Raw genomic sequence first — 14,565 nt, forward strand, 5'->3', positions numbered from 1 at the left:
CCCATTATGAGACACTTGGTAGGCGCAAATGTATTCAACTAATCTACTCATTTCCGTTGCTGTGAATGTGTCCCTCGTCTCTGCTGTGTAATTAAGTGAATCTTTGGGTTCATGAGCTTTGACCGTTTCGTTATTTTTGAATGGAAGATGTGCTGATATGTGTGGAAGTTGCGTCAATCATCTACAGTTATACGGTTCAACTCTATTCATTAATATGTATCGCTTTTGCTTTTTTGATGGCGTGTAGTGATGGTGTGTGAGTTGTGAGGCTCACCAGCAGCGCTGGGAGGTAAAGTCCTACATTGTAAATCACACCAGGCAGGTGGGCTGCTGTTAGCATATGACTGCTGTTACTCTTCTGCACTGCCTTGAGGTTGTAAGTTAATTCTCTAAAATGAAAATCTATGTGATTTAACACATTCCCTGTTAAGGACTGGATATGTGGTGTGTATAGCGGTGGTGTTAATAACTGTCATATTTAAATGAGTGTTGTGTAAATAATCTGGAGCCTCTTAACTCTTTTCGTTAGAGGGGGGAATCTACAGACGGCATTATTTGTTATCATGAATTCTTTTAATAAATACTGTGAGAAAACATCTCATAACAGTGGGACCCTTGCGTGATGTGTAGAAGTTTGTAATGTGCTTATTAAGCAATGACCTCTGCATCTTCTGATATGTAATCAATTAACTTTGATTACACTGACTGGGTTTGAGAAAAGTCCCTGTCACAATTAAATAATGGGATATTTCCAGAATATTGACAGAACCATAATAATAATGTTAAAAATAAACATTTTCTTTAATACATTGAATCAAGAACAGTTTATTGTATTGAAACCACCCCTAGCTGGTATTAATAATAATTAATTATTAGTAATTAAAATAGAATTTAATTAAAATAGTAATTATTCATATTGGATGTCTAGCATGTTGATTCAAGTTTTTCTTTCTAGACTCTTTACCCACTAAATAATTTTAATGATTCAGGAACATTTGGCCAAAACACAAACATTACATTAAAGCACCTTTTTAGGACAAAAATCTTCAACTCTGGAAATCAAATATACCAACAATGATATTGGCACCTGATTTTTAATAGAATTTCACAGCCCAATATAATTGTAACTAATAATATATGGGCATATACATTTATTTATCATGCTGCACATATTTTAAAGAAGCAGCCTCCCACTTCCTATCCTCCTCTGCATCTTTAGAAGTATTTCCTAATTTGGTGAATGTCAGTCACATGAGTCTGTTCTCTCTGCAGACGTGTATAGAATTGATCGAGCTGAACAACCCGGGTCTGGCTGGCGATGTCTGTGGTGCAGACAATTAAGAAACCTCTGCTCAAGGAAGTCAATCAATACAGTATCTGGAGAACAGTTTGTTTGTTTTTTATGTACCTTTGCTTGTTGTCCTCTTACCCATTAGTCCGTGCTGGCCTCTCATTTGTACCCGCCTTCTAATAAAAAACAATGCCAAAGGCAAATGACGGTGAACGGGTTGGCAGCGTGCCCCCATCCTGCAGTAAGGGCCATGTCACCGTGGTTGCAATGGGTTGTGGGATTTACACGGCCTCCGGTTGTTCTAATGCAGTGACCCATTAAATGCACGAGTTACTACACAAGGAGCTCAGTGTCTTTACGAGGCAGCCAGGTCTGCTACACATTGAAGTTCATACGAAACTGAAACAGCACACTGGACTTTTGCTTCACGGCTAATCTGATTTTAACGAGTTCTGTAACTTGATGTTGTTTAACTTCCATTAATAGCTAGAGACAGTAAATCTTCCCCTTTTTGAAGACAGTAGAGTGGATCAACACTTGATATTTGCGTTCTGTGTTTTTTCAAAATCAATGTACAGCCTTTCAGTGCTACAAACTGTCTTTGAGAGACACTTGTTAGGGAAAACAAATGAAAATCCAGAGTGAATGTTGAATCTTGAATGCAGTATTCTGGTTATTCCTCTCCGTAATCCCCCCTAGATTTCCATATTTATTTATTTTCTTCATGGATTCATTCAAGCTGAAATTGCTCGTCACTCTGGTCCTTCACAGGCTGCATTTCAAGATGGGTTTTTTTGTTGTATAAGTTCATCTTGGACGTGAACAGCTCGCCACTGGTTGCTGTGGAAACCAGGTTGATGCATGGACAGGTTGTTGAGAACAAAGTGGGAGTTTAAGAGGCTGTAGAGCTCTGTCTACATGAATGGATTTTACTGTACAGTTCTACAGTCCTAGTGATCATTAATCAACCAGAGGAGAAAGAATATACTTTTGCCTGCAGATACAGAAACCATAAAAACAAGCACAAGTCAAGACAAATTAAATGGAATGATAACAAATCAAATTTTGAGTTTATACGATAGTAGATTTATTCTGATGAAAACATAAAAATGGGCTTTTATCATTTACATCATTTAAGTTTTATTGTAATATGGAACAGTAGATTGATTAATAGATTGTCATTGGAATTTGATTTTTTTCCCAGAGGGTTGGCTGATGTGGTTCTGCTGAAGATGTTCACTGATAACACATTGTATGTCCTTTGTTTGATTAGACAAAACCCAATTACGCATTAAGGCCATGAGTAATATTTTATCTATTGCATAGTGTCACGTGTGGGGTCATTTCCTGTTTAATTTGAGTAGTTTCCAGCTTCTTGTGTTTGTGGTGTATTTTCTCCTGTGAGTTTGAATGTCTGCCGTGTCCCTGATTGTTTCCGCCTGTGTCCAATCACCTGCACACCCGGTTTATTCAAACCAGCTGTGTCAGTTGTCTCCTCCGTCGGGTTGTCGGTGAGTTTGCGTTACATCTGTATGTCTGCGTTTCCCTCCCTACCTTAAATAAAGTGCCTTCATTTTTGTAAGTCTGCGCCTGAGTCCTCTCTGTCTCCTGTCCCTGGACTTACTGTGACACATAGTTACAGTTGAAGCAGAGTTCTACCTTTTTACTTTGAAAGAAGCGTTTGCTAATTTAATCAATATGAAGAGTTAGTTCATCGGGAATATTTGGAAAGACCTCATCTAAAACTTGATGACACTGACAACGCAATTAAAAAAATGAAAACATTTTTACGATTACACTTTTAAATTTGAGATGAGTGATTTAAGATCACTCGACAAAGGTCACACTTTCCCCACTTCCCTTAACAGCGAAACGCAATCTATAATCAGCACTGTCAGCACTTAAAGGGCAAGTTGCACCAGCGCTGCGATCAGAAACCGCTTGTGAGGCAGGTGCATGCTGGTTTGATGAGGTGCAGAGTTTGGACAGTGACCAGTCAGATACCTCTTAGGCTCTGAATCTGGCTCCTGCCCTTTAGCCATTACCAGTTTGCAGGCGGGGAGGACAACTGGTGCTTGGAAAACTAGGTAACTCAGTTAAACCAGAGAGAAAACATCCGTGCATCTGCCATGTTACGTTTTTGAAAAGGATGAAAGAAATCGGCATTGAGAATTGAAGGCATTTCAGGCATCTCAGTCGGAGGTGCAAACGCCTGGTGTTCGTGAGAAGAGACGATGGTGTTGTCTTTCATTCTTCGTGGTCCCCGTGTTCTTGGCTCTGGGTTATTTTTACAGCCACTGCTTGTACGAGTGCCAGCTCATTTGCATGAAGAAGGACGTATATCAGGTTCTCAGAAATAGTTGAGTGTCCATCGCCTCACTGGTAACAACCTGATCTTTGCTTCGCGTTTGTCGAGCTACGAAGGGCCCGAGCACAATATCATCAGGACAAGTTGTCCCGTCCAGGACAATCTTGTCAGATTAAAATCCGTTTAAAGCCAATAGGAAAACATAACGTAATGGAATACATTATGTAAAATAAGGCCATTAATCTGATGGGTATTTAAATGACCTTAACGGCGAAACCCAGCATCTAAACTGATTTTATGGGGGGGACGAGAACAAAGCTGGTACGGTGTAATGTTTTTTGTTCTTGTAGTACACTGTGAAAACTGTTAAAAAACACCGAAATACAGCCCATAGTCTTTCCACTGTCCTTCACATCGATCCTGCCAATAGCATTCTCCATGAGGACAGATCAGCATACCACTACTGAACGGGGTCTAATGTTTTGCGGCCAATTATTATTTACAGTCTGTGAGGTGCTGCTTCATGAATGTGTAGGTAAGAAAGACATTTAATTAATGGTTTCCATTTGTATTCTTGTGTTATAATTAATCAACACTTAATCACCGTTTTGTTCAGTCTCTTATTTGTGGTGGCAAATATAATTGAAGCCATATTTCATTGGTGAGCGGTAGACACATTCACAAACTATAAATACTCATAAAAGAGTGAAGAAGAGTGACTTGGGAAACAAAATGAACCCGTTCTGCCACTTTGTGTATGCTGTTATTTGTACATCAGGTTATGATACTCAGTCCTGTTATTGTTAATTAGCACAGTGTTCAGATCTAATTCAGATCTGTGAATCCTTACAAAAAGAGTGTATCCACCCGGTGATTTTCAAAATAAAACTCCACTTGAGTGATGCTTTTTGGGGCGGAAGAGAAGTCGAACATCAAAAAAAAAGTCTTGACCCTGGGTTGTAGTATGTATCAAAACCAAAACGTCTATTCAAGCGAACAAACTGTGCCATAACAGCAGCTTATCCAAAGCTAAGCACACATTCGCGCCTATATCGTCAAAAAGACACTTCCGCCCAGATTCGTTTAACTGCGTCTGTCTTGATGAAAACCGCTGCACCGGACAGCTTCGCCTCTTTTTTCTTGCGTTGGCAGCCGGTCTGTCTGTGCCAATCTGAGCCCGGACGAGCAGCAGGAAAGTCGGGAACGGAACGGGACCGGTAAGACAACGCGCTCTGCTGTCTGTTCCTTTTGTCACATCTGTGGGAAATGTCTTTTTCCCTGCAAAAGTTTGGATTTGACGGGAGTTGGTGGAACAGTTTTGCGGAGTCTTGAAAGACGGCAGTAGATTAATCATGTGCTGTAAAGTTGTATTTCGCTCGTCTATGAATTAACTGCGCGTTTAGTTTTTGGACGTCGGATTTGGACGTTATGCGTAATTGCGCATCAGCAGCACCACACGTGTAATCCCCCTACAGTATAGGCTACTTATCGAAGAAAATACTTTTTAAAATTGATTTATGATAGAGCAAGATGCTACTGAGGTTATACAAAATCAAGAACAAATCATAAAAATATACGACAAAAAGAGGAAATTGCCAACATACGAATAGATACACACGGACTATACACGGGGTGCTAATATATAAGGATTTTTCATTTGTTATCTCGTTAGTACTCCAGCTATGTAAGAACTCAATATCCTAGAACAAATATTCAAATGAGTCGTATTTACAGTCAGCTGTGGTTCGACATTGGCAGCATTAGATTCAGTGATGTTCCCCTTCCTCCTCCATCCTGCCCTGATCTCCACCTATGATCGTACTTGTTTGATTTTTAATGCCCCGTTCTTGATATTATAATTTCTTGTAATCATAGCAAAAATATGCACTTTTTAGTTTTTTTTTCTTTTATCCACTTTTAGACATTGTAGTATTCAAGGGATATTATTGACAGTTACCCTTTGTCAAATGTTTACATAACACTGTGTGCTATACGTCCTGCTGATATCAGCCAGATTCGGGACTCATTGCCTTTTTAAAGCGGCCACTAATTAGACTTTGCATACAAGATATAGGACATGTACCGCTAGGCTGTGCTTTCATGCACTAATTACACACACACACGGAACAACACTGGGACCGATAATGAGAACAGATTTAACAGCATTCTGCTCATTGAGACATTTGGACAGGTTTGAAACTTTGACATGTCTGTTTCATTAGTAACGTAGGAAAGCAGTGGTAAAAAAGTACATTTTTCAAGAATAGAAAAGCAAGGATGTGTTAATTTCCAGATCCTCGAATCAAAGTACATCCTCCTAAAGCGAGCAGGTCTGTAGTAGAGCATTTAAAACCTTCCCTTGTTAACAATTTATTTGCTGTAAACTCGGTGCTTAGTAGTTGTAACCGGTATGAGGTCTCCTAAATCAGAAATTGACATATTTTGGCTGCTCTTTCTGTACTGACCAGCTGCAGGACAGCGCCTTTTTGATCCTTCCCCCGCCACCCAATCGCTCTGGCAAATAAATGCTGCAATTTATCTTGCTGTTATGATAAAGTGTGCAATACGTTTCTCACAGTACTTGTGTTTCTTTTATGAAAATCTTTGTTTCCATATGAGCGTTTTTAGCCAGACTTGTGGAGGTATATAAGAGGAGAAGGTGTTCTATGGTGCTGGAGACGTGTTTGGTTGTGGATTATTTTGTGTCAGGAAGACATCAACGTAATTGCATTCTGTGGACATATAAACCTGTTTGCGTTCTTAGTGAGAAACTATAAAAATCCCTGAGCAGTAGCATTGCAGTTGTGCTTTAATGTTTACATTTAAGGTTATCCTTGTCGCATGTTTTGTTTTTTATTTCATGGAGGGAAATAAGTACTTTACAAAAGTGCTCAAGTGTCTCTCTGCTTCCATAGAAACAAAATGTATGTCTAACACGACCTCAGAGCCACCTAACCTGCATCTACTCTGCTATACATATTAATTTCTGCTATTTTCTTAAATGTCATTTGTCATTAACATTGATAGACAATAGAGGAATACTGACTGAGGACCCATTTCAGTTTGTCTGCTGTGTTGCTGATGGCAGCATTGTGGAGAGAGGATTGATTTGACAAAAATCAATACATTCACAATTCTTTATTTGGACCGACCCAATGATCCGCAAAAGATGGAGATGACTGAGAAAACACTATCAAAGCGGCCTATATGAATTTAGCGTAATAAATGAAAATGTAAAGAAAACCCAGGAAATATCAGTACAAGCTGTATTGCTGTTGGCAAAATGCAATTTGGTGTCTTCATGCTTCTCGTGGTGCTCAGTGTTGAAGACACTTATTCATCTCACCGGGTCATTTGACAGAAAGGGGTCACTCTGAGGCTGCACTCCACATTCTGCCCCTTTTGGGTAGCGGCCACGCTCGCTTTTTGGAGATGGTTATCTGAGATTGTTAGTGTTACTTTGAGGGAAAGCTCATACGAAGGGGAAAACATTTACCCCAATGCCTGCGTGAAAAGAAAAGAGTGGACAATGACAGAAGTGAGAAAGAGGGTGAGAGGGCATCAGTATGAAAGTCTTCAGAGACATATATGACCACGACGTGGGTTAAAGCGCAACGTCTTACCTTCAACATCTCGACAAGAACCCCTTTGCTTCTCATCTCCCACGTATCAGTGTCCGGTTGCTCGGCTATCAGGCCGGCCTGATTACATGGACACATATATTTACATTTAATTGAATGAGAAAATGTGTCCAACTTTCCATTGGTACAGAACATACCCCCTGACCCCGCTCCCCTCACCCTCCCCACTACCCCGGATAGATGGAGGTAAAATAGATATATATTCATATCGGCAAGGAGGACCGAATGAAGCAAACTGTAGGTTGTAAAAGTTTTACGACGCTATATGTGTTATATCGCTGCATCCGATGCATTTCCCTGGGGTTTTGCTTGTCTCCGGCTCAAGTGGCGTCTCTCCAGTGCTCTCAGCGCCTTTGGATCCTCCTCCTTTCTGCCGTTGTCTATGGAATCATCACCCGCTGAGCACAAGGTGACCAGGCCGCTCTCGCCCTGCAACGCGCTCAAAGATAGAGCCAGCGTGAACTTATGCACGTTGACCTCTGTTGTTCCTTCACTCTCCTGTCTCACTCTGCGTGTGACTTATTGCAGAGTAGCACAGTGACCTTCAGTTGGATTCCATCAAAAGTTTTGTGCTAAAACTGTACAATGTACTTGCCGCCCGCTTTTTCCGATTGGCAATACAATAAACACACAGTTAAGCTGGGGGACGCTTGACGCTGGAGGACATCACTGTCCCGTCATGGACATCTGGCAGAACAGCTCTGTCGCAGATGATGGTTGTCAATTCATTTTAAATATTACTCTCTCGCAATAAATATTTGTATTTAGCTTGTGTTCCTTTTGGAAAGTCACCGTTTCTGCAGCATTCACTGTGTCTTTTGATTGCTCAGGATTGATTTAAAAAAAAAAAGTATTTGCAGATTCTCTCATTCCTCATCAATTCAAATGCCGCGTAACAAATCATTTTAACAAGAAAGCTTGATAAATTATATATTTCTTTGGCCCGCTCTGGGGGTCGGGTGATAGGGAGTGACGGGGAAAGTCACTAAAGCTCTGCGAGGCTTTGCGTGACAGGTAAAATGAAAAGGGAAAATCTTAATAAAAAGGCACCAACACTGGTTCTTCTGGCCATTCATTCTCTCTCTCTCTCTCTCTGCTAACATGATGATGAACAGAGATGAAACCCATCGACGCCAGAGTCCCTCCTTTGGCCTCAGTTCGTGCCCCGTCTGAAGCTTGATGTGGCGGGGACGGAGTCGGGGTCGGGATGGGGGGGGGTCACATATACTGACAGCTGCATGATGCCTGCCTCAGGGCATGCAGTGCTGCCCTTTTTCTTGTTCCGTCCCCACTCCCCCCCACGTCCAATTGGAGGTGCAGAGCACCGGGATGCACTCAGCCAAGGGTTCTCCTCATTGGGCAGCTGGAAGTAGTGACCCCGGGGAGGCGGTGTCACTCGTGAAACCGCGCACGGCTCCGTGTGTCAAATGGACAGCTGTATTGTCACAGAAACCGGGGAATTGAAAAATATGACCGCAAATGAAACAAGAATTAACTAACGGGAAAGTTCCCATCTTCAGAAATGTTACTTCTGAAAGACTATGAATTAACAGTTTGAGACCAGTATATAGTCTGAAATATGTGTATTTGTAGCTTATCATTTAGACATTTCCTAACTTTGGCTTATGGGTTAAAGAGAAGCTTTGTTCAGTTCAAAGGGCTCTGGTATGGTAACGTCTCACGGTGCCTTCTACACGTCCTCCTCCCCACTGATCGGGCTCCTATCGGAGGAGAAAATAGAACAATCTTTCCCCCTTGAGCTTTATTTCACATCATCTGATTCCTTGTTGCGAACTCGGTATCCTCATCGTTAACAGCAGTCCGGCTCACTGCCGTAAGCCGCTGCTTTGGAGGCACTCGCGCCCGTGTAACGACTCCCGCTGACAGTGGGGCCCAGTGTTGGAGCCACGTACTCACCTACACAGACACGTCCGTGCACACAGTGGTGCGTTTGTGCTCCTGCGGCGCTCTGGCGTCAGACACTGGCTCAGTGTGTCCGGCCAGGTAAACCTCCTGCGCCGCGCCGCACAACAACAACAAGCGCTAAATAGGCCGCTTGTTTGGGCCCCAACTGCCCTCCGGCAGGAAGGGTGGCGGCTGAAATGATCAGAAACATGCAGCTATAGAGTGTTTTCATGAATATGCAGTTATTATGTGTGTGTGTGGCATCTGGTAGCGTCCTTTCCATGTGCGTGTGTAGCTGTGGTTTGATGCACGGCCTTTTTTCACCAACTTCCCGTTTCACACTCACTCATTCATTCAGTTGGACCGAGTCACACATGGCAGCTGCCCAACACAACCAAAGTCTTTCAGTGGGGCTCCTGCCGGCGGAGCTGTCGAGGGTTAATTGCCTCGCTCAAGGGCATAATAGTCATCAATACTGGCAGCGGGGAGAGCGCTGCTCATTTTGCTTTCTGTGTCAAGATTATTTATAGCCGAGAAGACTATTTTCTCAGTCTCGCACTGAGCGCTTGTCCAGGCGTTCCAAAATTATGAAGGCAAAATAATAACAAAAGAACTATAAATAGTATAATTGTTTTGTTTGTTTGCTAAATCGGAATGAATGTGATGCATTAGTTTAAGTAAGATGATTTCGCTTCCAGGGATTATTCTTTTCAGAATAATTAAATTTCAGAATTGTCCTGCGCTGTGGAAGGTTTTGAATTTATATTTTATATTCAAGCTTAATTTGTCCTTACCTTACTCGGCCTCGACATCCTTTTCCTTTTTTTTTCTCTCCAGTGAACAGTGGTTAAATAGTTTTCTACACGAGTCAGTTAAGATCTGATAAACTCTTATATATAAATATATAATAAAAAAAGCTCGTAACAGAAATGAACATTATTTAGCAAATGATGAATTATGAAAACACAAGCAGTAATCGGGCAATTACAGATATCCAGGTATTCAAGTATGTGTCCTCATTCTTGCATTCAGCTCTCGGGGCTTGAGGTGAACTAGTTAATGTTTGCACCCGCTAATCAAAGCAAGTCATTCACATCCAATGTGTATTAGTGACAAAATGTTGTGAAAAAACGCCACAATATTCTTTTCCTTTTATAAGTTCAAAACATAAACATCTCCTTCTGTAGAGCGTTTTGTTTTGACATGAAGCAGCATCTGTTCGCATCCCGCCTGGCAAACATCTCCTCTTCGGCATCCCGCGGCTGCTGATACCAGCTATCTGAGTCATTACAGGCCGCAGGAGGTGGGCACCGAAGCTCCCTGCACCCGACCGAGCCACCAACCCTCCACTTTGATCTCTCATCCATCAGGCGGGACAGGACATCTAATCCATGTTGATCACCGTAACCCCCCCCCCCCCCCCCCCCCCCCGTCTGGTAGGGCCGGATCTAAGGCACGCGCTCCTGTTGTGCCGCATCTCTTATCGAACCGTTCCAACCGTGAGGAGAGGAGGCTGGATATCGACGGGCGTGGCCCGGGTCACCCCAGACAGCCCGATGGCGCTGGTGATGCTGAAGATGGCGCCCGTGACGCCACTGCTGACGCAGCAGATGACTCAGAATCACGGGTATCCTTCAGCTCCTCTTTCATTCAGTTCTACCACCTCGTCTCACTGAACTGGGGCTTAGTGAAACAGTGGTGGCCGGGCCTCTGATTAAAAGTCAGATTATCACCCTGTGACCGTATTGTGAACGGAGGCGAAGCAGCTCTGGGAAACTGACCTTGTTTAGTCCTTCCACAGCCTCAGTATTCTTCCACGGTTTGTGTCGTTTATGAGTGTGCTTTCATCTCTTTGGGTCTATCTCCCTCCTCAGTGATAGCTGAGGTGTTTTGTTCTGCATTGCACAAGTGTGTGTGTGGATTATGCGCCTTTGCACTGTGCTTGCAGCCTCTTATCATCTGGGTCAAAGCGATGGGCTGAAGGTGGGTGAGGGAACGCAAGGGCAGCTCTCTCCCCCTCCAGTTTAAAGTCCCTCTCAGCCCTGCAGCCGCCCAGACATCGGTTCTTAACTCACGCGGCCGACGCACACATTGACTCACTGATCCACTAAATCACTTCCGTTAACTCCATTGATTCTCTGTCTCTCTCTCTCACTTGTTCCGGGAGTCAGTGCTTCGATACAGAGTTCAATGAGATCGTTTCTACCACCGACTCATTTACAAACCTTTCTTTTTTTTAATCAATCTTTGGTGTTTTAAACCAGGCTGTGTTGCATAAATGGCGCAGCAAAGCTATATCCCCATAGCGCTTCACTACATCAGTTTACTCCATCTTCCACCCCCAACTCAGCTTGAGCCATCACAAACTCATATGTGCCTGACAGCCGCTATAATTGAACCATATATTTTTTCCCCCCCTCAATAAAGAGAATAAGGTGCATCTTCTCTGCCCTCCTTTTTGCTGACAAAACAGAGGCTGTAGGGGTTGGGTTAACAATTGTAATGGCACTGCTGTCTATCACTGTGGGGTTACGGCGGAATATAAAGAGCGGGCGGGATTGGATGAACCTGCTCTCTGCAGGAAACACACCGACAGTTTGTTCTGCCATGATTTGGAATCTTTGATTTCAATGCAAGATTATTTTTTTTTTACTTAAACAGTCTTAACAAATGCTGATGTGTTTTATGTTGACAGTGTTTTGTATGCTTTATTATTAAAATTATTATTTTCAATGACGTAATCTACTCGTTATTCAGAGTACAGCTTTTGTACAGGATCTGCAACCCAGTGACGCCTCAGTGACTCGGTTGTAAGAAACAAGGCATGAATCAAAACTCTCTTCTTCTTCCAAGCCAAATTGTACCACACACATCCGTAGGACATCGAAGGCTAGATTGCTTCAGTGAAGAAAACACACTCAGCAGGGCGCTGATAATGTCTTTGTCTGTGGTAAACTTGGGATGGAACATTTGACCCCGAGAGCCGCTCATCACTTCTTGTGCTCTTGCTTTCAACAATAAAAACACACACAAATTGGAATTTATTGGAATCCATTGCACATGTAAATGTGATGAAACCGAAATAGATCCTAATGAAATTTCCTTGTCCACCTCCATTGATAAAAATGTCCATGTCAGTCTCAGATAAAGATGTATGGGCGATTGAAGGGTTTTATTTAAACCCTCCCCTCTTGGATTATTTGAGTTAGCGAAGGCCTGAAAAGTAATCAGCTGATTATTCAAAGACAAAACCCTTAAATCCTCAGACAAATGTAGTCCATAATTCAGTACGAGCTTTAACCATACATTTCAAACTGACAATAGAAAAAGAAAATACAAACATAAAATGGAAATTGTTAAACATTTTATGAAGCTATTCATAAAGAGTAAATTATAATTTATTCTAGTAGACAGGCAGAAGAACCATTGTGTTGAATTTACTATGCGATTTTAAAATATGTGCAACAGTTTTTGGATATGAGCTAATGCAATATTTCCATTGCAAGGTTTGTCTCGTCTCAACTCGGCTCACTGTTTGTGCGAGTTCCTTTTTCTATTTGGTTTTGCAGGATTTGTCGACAGGATTCCCAGCTGATCCCTATAGTGATGCTCGCTAAAACTGCTCTCACAGCATCTTCGACCCAACACCCGCTGCACCAGGCCATTTTTTCGGTGTATTTTATTGTTTTGGCTTCGCTTCCCTATCATAAGTTTGCATGCGCAACACCGAACACTGTGAACAACATGAATCCAGCCCTGCTGCATGTCATAACCCTCTTTGGCAAAATGTGTGGCAAAAAGATTGGTTGGTGTGGATAGAGAAGTTGTTCATTTATTTCCATAAAATACAGTTAATGCAATCTGTGGGTATTAGCAGCTTTACAGGTGCTTATTTATTTATGCAACCTTATTAGAGCCTCTTGAGGACATTTGCATAACTCCTGCTGATGCAAACACATAGTAATTACCATTTTATTTCGCTATCTGTCTTTGGAAATATATGTTTGGATGGAAGCCCTTCCTTTGAATCTGGAATAACTTTACAATTAAATCCAGTATATACCCAACCAATTAGTGTTAAAAGACTCGATTCAGAACGAAAAATATCAGCAGGGAACAAGAAAATGATCAGTCGCTTTTTTCTTCTCCCAGAATTCTAGCAGCCCAGCCGTTGTGAGCAAAAAGGAAGGCTGTTCCTCACAGCGTTTCATAGCTTTGTATGAAATCATCCCGACGGCAGGATGTTTCTATCTGATGTATATAATCTGTTTAATATTCCTAACACTGGGATCAGTCATGGCTTCTGGCTTCCACCTCGCCGCCCATACCAATGCATTCCTCCTTCACTGTAAACCTTCTGTGCCACATGAACCCACAGGCCTCCCTCTTGGCCTGGCCTCACATCTAACCCTAAAAGCACACAGTGAAAAACTACCTGCAGGGAGACCGGTACCTCGCGAGGTTTGGGGAAAACACAGAGAGGAGCCCTGTTCCCCCCCTGGCCTGGGACCCGGGAGCACACTGGGGCCCTCAGAGGGACGAGGGCAGGACCACAGCATTGGTTTTGAGGACGCACATTAGAGCTCTGTATTTCTGTATTCAACTTGCACCTCCCCTTTCCTCCGGCACGGCCCTCTTTCTACACAACATCCTGTTTCCCCGCCCTTCCACAAATAAGCCTGAGGCGCCGAGCCCCAGAGTCTCGGGCCGATTTGCTGGATGTTTTTCTTCTTCTTCTTCTTCTTCTTTGGCCCACATCTCCCAGGCCCGAAAGCCTCCAATCAACTAGAGCGAGAGTCCTCTTCACCTGTGACCTCACGTCTTCTACCTACAGATTTACATTGGAGAGAGAGTGAGCAGGAAGCGAGAGGCAGCCCTTTTGAGATGAGATGAGTAAGGGGCCCTACGGACACCTCTCTGCTGCATGGAAGCCTGCGAGCCCTTACCTGTCGACATGCCCAGAGAGGCTTTTTATAAATGTCCTCCTCGATGGCCACTTTCTTTATGCTAAAAGCCTTCTCTCCCCAGTTGCTGTTTATGTTAATGACTTTAGTCACGGGTTTGAAGTGCCTGGATGATGAGCAGCTAGCCTAGAAACGGCTCTGACCTTGGCTCACTTTAGGGAAACGCTCTGGTTTCTGACTAATAGAGTGTGCCCTATTCTTTCTCCCACAACATGCACCGAAAATAGCTCCGGCATGCCCCATTAAGCATCACTTTAATTGTTAACAAGGCAAACTATGTCCTTGGCACACATTAACTACTTCATTTAAATGTCAATCCCAATTAAAGAAGGACTAAGGGGAGCGGTTACCCGTGAACGAGTGAATAATCGCCCTTATCTGCTTGTAAGGGTTTGAAGTGCAACCTCAAAAATGTTTTGGCTTCTCACCTGTTTAATTATGACTGACTCTGGGGTA

At 42.8% G+C, this 14,565-nt stretch overlaps 1 protein-coding gene across 1 annotated transcript in view; it reads left to right on the forward strand.

Moving 5' to 3' along the window:
* Positions 1–4,707: 4,707 nt before the first annotated feature.
* The window catches only part of znf385c (zinc finger protein 385C), a 98,762-nt gene continuing 88,904 nt past the window's right edge, over positions 4,708–14,565 (forward strand). Inside the window, exon 1 of the mRNA XM_040191985.2 lies at positions 4,708–4,816. The gene's annotated coding sequence lies outside the window, so the exon portion shown is untranslated. The remainder of the gene's footprint in view (positions 4,817–14,565) is intronic.

This window comes from Gasterosteus aculeatus, chromosome 11, assembly GCF_964276395.1.
Source record: "Gasterosteus aculeatus chromosome 11, fGasAcu3.hap1.1, whole genome shotgun sequence".
In the NCBI taxonomy this organism is placed as follows: domain Eukaryota; kingdom Metazoa; phylum Chordata; class Actinopteri; order Perciformes; family Gasterosteidae; genus Gasterosteus; species Gasterosteus aculeatus.